Consider the following 6,257-nt stretch of genomic DNA (forward strand, 5'->3'; position numbering starts at 1 on the left):
ATAAACAAAGTAAAAGATGAATATCCATTCTTTCCCATCAAAAAACTACTCCTCAGAAGTATACATTTTGAATAGTTCATTAATAGTTTTATCTTTCCAGATTTCTTTTCTTATACTAACACATAGACTATTTTAAAATCTATATACATTTCCCTAACAGACATACGCATAGGGCTTTTTAATACAAAAACTGAATTATCGTAATCATTATATGTATCATTCCAATAACATGCATTTTTAAAAATAAACGTATTTTGGATCTCTCTCCTTATTAAAACATATAGATGCACTTCATCCTTTTGGGGGGCTTCCCAGGGGGTACCAGTGGTAAAGAACCCATCTGCCAATGCAGGAGATGTAAGAGACACAGGTTCGATCCTTAGATTGAAAAGATCCCCTGGAGGAGGGCATGGCAGTGCACTCCAGTATTCTTGCCTGGAGGATCCCATGGTCAGAGGAACCTGGAGGGCTACAGTCCATAGGGTCGCAAAGAGTAGGACACAACTGAAGCGACTTAGCACAACCTTTTTACCAGCTGAAAAGTAGTCTATTGTCTAGAATTTGAGGTCACTGTCAGTCCACAAAGCCAAGGATGCCATAGATTATGACATACATTTCAGCATCTAAATGTTATTCTACTCGGGGGTTAACGTCTATGGACTCATTTACTGAAAATAAAAAATAATATCAGATCCGATTTTGTAGTCTGCTCAAAAAAAAAAAAAACAAACAAAACAAAAACAAGTTCAACAATTCTTTAAATAGCTGTTTTGACACCATTGGTACCCAAACCACAAAATGATCTATTTGTCGAACTGTAGCTAAATCAAAATCCACTGAGACCACATGTGATGAAACAGCTGCCTGCCGCCACAGGTGGTGTCCCCCACGACACTAGCTTCCTACTTCTCCCCTCCCTCAGCCCCCAAATGCCTTATACTGGCCAAGCTTAGGTTACAACAGAAAAAACAAAAGCCTTAACAACCACTTTCCATTGTGAATCTCTGAAACCCACTGCTTTTTGAAAAAGCAAATTCAAAGTAACTTGAGACCGTAGGGTCCTTATGGCTACCTTTAGTTTCAACCTCTTTCTCCAGTCCCATATAGAAATAAATTGGTCAGTTTTCTTTGAGCCAGAAGCTTCAAGCAAGACTAGACTACTCTTGATTGGCTTTTTTTAATTACTGACAACAATGAATCTGAAAGTTAATGTCACACTTGGTTCTTCAACCATGGAATTCCAGGTGTAGAATTACTATATGTATTTAATCAACACCTATGATGTTGCATCTTCAGGCATTCCAATCCATGTTTGTCAAATATTGAACCATGAGTCATCCACTCCAAAGGGTGATATGTAAAAGGCTGAGGTTCACAAGCCAGAAAAGACCTATGAATCAAGAAAATCCATATGGCTTATAAAAGCATCCAGTAATATTTTTAAATTAGAGATGGGATATAATTTAAAACCTGGAATCTGAAGTATGAACTCAGTTGTTTAAAAAGTTCCCAGATATAGAGCTCCTCACATATGGCAGTAAGTATCACAGGAGAGACAATATTCTCTATCCCATACTCCAATATTCTATATTCTAACTCCAGTAGGCCATTTTATCAGTCATGACTGGGCCCAATTGCTCAGTCGTGTCTGACTTTTTGTGACCCCATGAACTGTGGCCTGACAGGCTCCTCTGCCCACGGAATTTTCCAGGCAAGAATACTGGTGTGGGTTGCTATTTCCTATTCCAGGGAATTCCTGACTCCAGGGCTCAAACCCATGACTCTTGTGTCTCCCACATTGACAGGTGGATTCTTTACCACTCTACCACCTGGGAAACCCTATAAGTCATTTGCTGCTGCTGCTGCTGCTAAGTCGCTTCAGTTGTGTCTGACTCTGTGCAACCCCACAGAGGGCAGCCCGCCAGGCTCCCCGTCCCTGGGATTCTCCAGGCAAGAATACTGAAGTGAGTTGCCATTTCCTTCTCCAATGCATGGAAGTGAAAAGTAAAAGTGAAGTTGCTCAGTCGTGTCGGACTCTTAGCAACCCCATGGACTGCAGCCCACCAGGCTCCTCCATCCATGGGATTTTCCAGGCAAGAATACTGGAGTGGGGTGCCATTGCCTTCTCCGAAAAGAGGATTACTCAGTCTTAAAAAGGAATAAAGTATGATCCATGCAATGACATGCATGAACCTTTAAAACATTATGCTTATTGTAAGAAGCCAGACACAAACAAACAAACAAACACCACATACTGTATGATTCCATTTATATCAAATGCCCAGAATAGACAAACCTATTGAAACAGAAAGTATAGGTTAGTTTTTGCCAGGGGACTGGGAAGAGAGATTCAAATAGGGAGTGACTGTTAAACAGATACAGGTTTTTTGTAAGGTGATAAAAATGTTCAGGAATTAGATAGTTGCAACAGCTATATAATCTTATGAATATACTAATAAAACCCATGAAATTGTACACTTTAAAAGAATCAATTTTATGGTATGTGAATCTCAATTTTAAAATGCAAAAAAATAAAGTTAAAAAGATCTTTCCCCATTTCCGTGCATTAATATCATACATGAATCCACATACCTTGCCAATAGTTTCAGTGTGGTGGTGTGTACATATCTGAAGTCTGCTAACCCAATGTTGTCGCAAGACAACAGCATGGTAATTTTTTTCCCCACACTGGCCAAGAAAATTAAGAATGTCATGGCCCCTAAAATACTTAACTCAAAATAGATTTCTGCCTTCAACCAGGATAGAGCAATAAAAAGTAGACTTAGCCTCTTCCAACTAAAAAACCAGACAAAATATATGCAGCAACTGTTTTCAGGCAGCATAGGACTCCAATCCCTGAGAGAAGAGAAACAAATACGGTGAGCCCTCTGATCACCTGGAGGCAATTTCCAGACCATGGGGAAAACAGATGAAAACCAAACACAGCCTGGAAGTTCTGACCTCAATTTGTGAGTTTAGGAAGAGGTCAGAATTTGGAAAAGTCTGAGACAGCTGGAAGTTGTGATGCAGGATTCTGGAATAAAATGATTTATGCAGAAACAGAGCTCCATAAATCTATGTAGGGTCCACTTGAGTCTTTGTTGAGTAATAGACTGTACAGACATCAAGAGACATTCCACAGACCTTAGCAAAGAACGATGGCAGTGTTGTTAGCTGAACAATTCCTAGAGCCAGAGAAAGCACAGAGACATTTTGAACCCAGACCAGCTGGAGTAGAGACCTATTAGTAATCACCTGGAGCATTCGGTGGAGACCCCAGAGAGGTCACACATTAGAATGGGACTGACCTAGCTCTAGAATGAAGGTACTAAAGACTCTAGCAAAGCTTGAATACAGTCCTCAAAGAACTGAAGCTAACCCACAAGTAAAGTGCCTGACAACAACAAGATGCTGAAACATAATATCACAATGTCCAGCACCCAATCAAAAACATCCAGACATGCCAAGAAGCAGAAAAATGTGACCCATAAATAGGAGAAAAATCAGTCAACAGAAGCAGGCATGAGAATGGAGGAGATGTGATGGAGATAGAAAACTATGCACGAGTTTTTAAAGAAAGACGAGAAGGTAATAGAGATATGGAAGACTTAAAACAGAACCAAATGAAACTTTAAGGATAATGTGAAACAGACCACCAGTCCAGGTTTGACGTGTGAGACAGGGTGCTCAGGGCTGGTGCACTGGGATGACCCAGAGGGATGGGATGGGGAGGGAGGTGGGGGGGGGGGGGGTGTTCAGGATGGGGAACACATGTCCACCTGTGGCTGATTCATGTCAATGTATGACAAAAACCACTACAATACTGTAAAGTAATTAGCATCCAATTAAAGTAAATAAAATTTTAAAAAAAGAAACTTTAAGGATAAAACATACAATATATATTTTTACAATTTCACTGGATTGGGTTAATTGAAGAACAGACACCAGAGAAGCAAAGATTAGTGAGCTTAAATCTAACCAAATCAAATCACAGAGTTTTTTAATTAACTAAAAAAAATGAAAAGGGGCTCAGTAAACTACAGTATAATATCAAGCGGTCTAACATCATGTACTCAGAATGTCATATTAGGAGGAGAGGAGGCAAAATATCTAAAGAAATAATGGCAGCAAATTTCCCAAATTTGGTGAAAACTATGAACCCCTAGGTCTAAGGAGCTCCACACACTCCAAAAGGATAAGTACAAGCCTGTGTGTGTGTGCACACACACCACCACTACGATCACCTCCTCAAGGCTCACCTTAATAAAAGTACTGAAAGTCCACAAGAAAGAGAAAAATTTTAAATCAGAGGAAAAAACACGTTAGGTAGGCAAGAAAAAAAATAAGTGAAGAATTCTTCTCGAAGCTCCACAAGCCAGAAGACCATCAAACAACCTCTTTAAAGGACTGGAAGAAACTGTAATCCTAGAATTCTATTCCAGTGAAAGTATCCTTCAAAGATGAAGTTGAAAATAAAAGTTTTTCTTAATAAAATAGCAAAAGCCAAGAAAATTCAGCAGCAGCAGAACTGCAGTAAGAGACTTGGTAAAGGAAATTCTTCAGGCAAAAGGAGATTATACCAGATGGAAACTTGAATCTGCCCAAAGGAATGAAGTGTCAGAAATGTTAAGTATGTGTGCTAATAGAAAAAAAAAAAAAAAAAACCCTTTTCTAACTTTTAAATTTCTTTAGAAGATGGTTGTTTAAAGTAAAAATAATAAAAAATGTACTGTGAAGTTTATTATAAAAAAACAAAAGTTGTATGATAACAATAGCACAAATGATGGGAGAGCTGAAATGGAAAAGTACTACTGTAAGGTCTTATGATTACATGGAATAATGTTATTTAAACATATACTGCAATAAGTCAAAAATGCATACTGTAAACTTTAGAGCAGCAGTTCTCAAAACATGATCCAGGAAACCATAGGCTTGCCTCAGACCTCCTCTGGGGTGACAAGGTCAAAATTATTTTTATAGAAAACACCCAGATGCAATTTCCCTTTTTCATTCTTGTTCTCACAAACGTACACTAGAAGTTTCCAGAGGTGACATTATATGTGCTATCACGACAGACAATACAGAAATAGATATGAGCGCCAGATAAGAGAAATTTTAGAACTTAACCAAAAATGTAAAACACCACCACTCTTCTCACTCAATTTGTTTCAGAAAACATGGTTTTTCCATGGAAAGTGTTATTTATGCTACTAAGAGACTTTCGTCGTTATTTTTCAAAGAGTTAGTATTTTTAATTTCTCAATTTTAATTTCTAATAAGTATCAACAGTGTAATTAAAGCTCTACAGGATATGTTCTCTCTGACCATATCAGAGTTGAACTAGAAATCAATAGTAGAAAGGTATTTGGAAAATCTTCAGAAAGTAGGGAACTAAACAACACACTTCTAAATACCCTTTGGGTCAATGAAGAAATCACACAGGAAATTAGAAAATATTTTGAACTGAATGAGAATAAAAAACAGACCATATCCAATTTATGAAATGCAGCTAAGTGTATTTTGAGTGAGGCTTTTAGCTTTAAACGCTTATACTAGAAAATAATGAGCTAAAATCAATGATCTACACTTTCACTGTAATGGCTAGCAAAAAAAAAAAAAAAAGAAAGCAAAGTAAACCCAAAGTAGAAGTAATAAAAAGTCAATGAAATAGAAAATGAACAAATTTTTGGAAAGCAATGAAATCTTAACAGTAAAATTGATAAACCTCTTGCAAGACTGATCCAGATTTTAAAAAGGAGAAGACAAAGTACTACCAGAAATGAAAGAGGGAATACTACGAAAGACCTTGCAAACATTAGAAGTTAATAAGGTGCTATTACTAACAACCTATGCCAAGGAATTTGACAACAGAGAGGAAACAGGCACAATTCTTTAAAAACACAACCAACCAAAATTAACTGGAAGAAAAAGGTAACCTGAATAGCTGTATAGGAATTAAAGAAATTGAATATGTAACTTAAAATCTTTCTTCAAAAAAAACTTCAGGCCCAGATGGGTCCAATGATAAATTTTAACCAAGTTTTAAGGAATAATATCAGTTTTTAAAAGCCCATCACTTACTTGGGTGATATGCCTTTCACAATATTTAAATTATTTTCTAAATTCTAACTCACCCTCTTCCCAAGAGGCCATGAGCAGCACATACTAAGATCATTAACTGATGCTATAAATATCTCATATTTGCAAGCAAACTAAACAAATTCTTTGGGAAGATGACTGAAAATAGCTGTGGAAAA

Source organism: Budorcas taxicolor, chromosome 19 (assembly GCF_023091745.1).
Source record: "Budorcas taxicolor isolate Tak-1 chromosome 19, Takin1.1, whole genome shotgun sequence".
NCBI classification, from domain to species: domain Eukaryota; kingdom Metazoa; phylum Chordata; class Mammalia; order Artiodactyla; family Bovidae; genus Budorcas; species Budorcas taxicolor.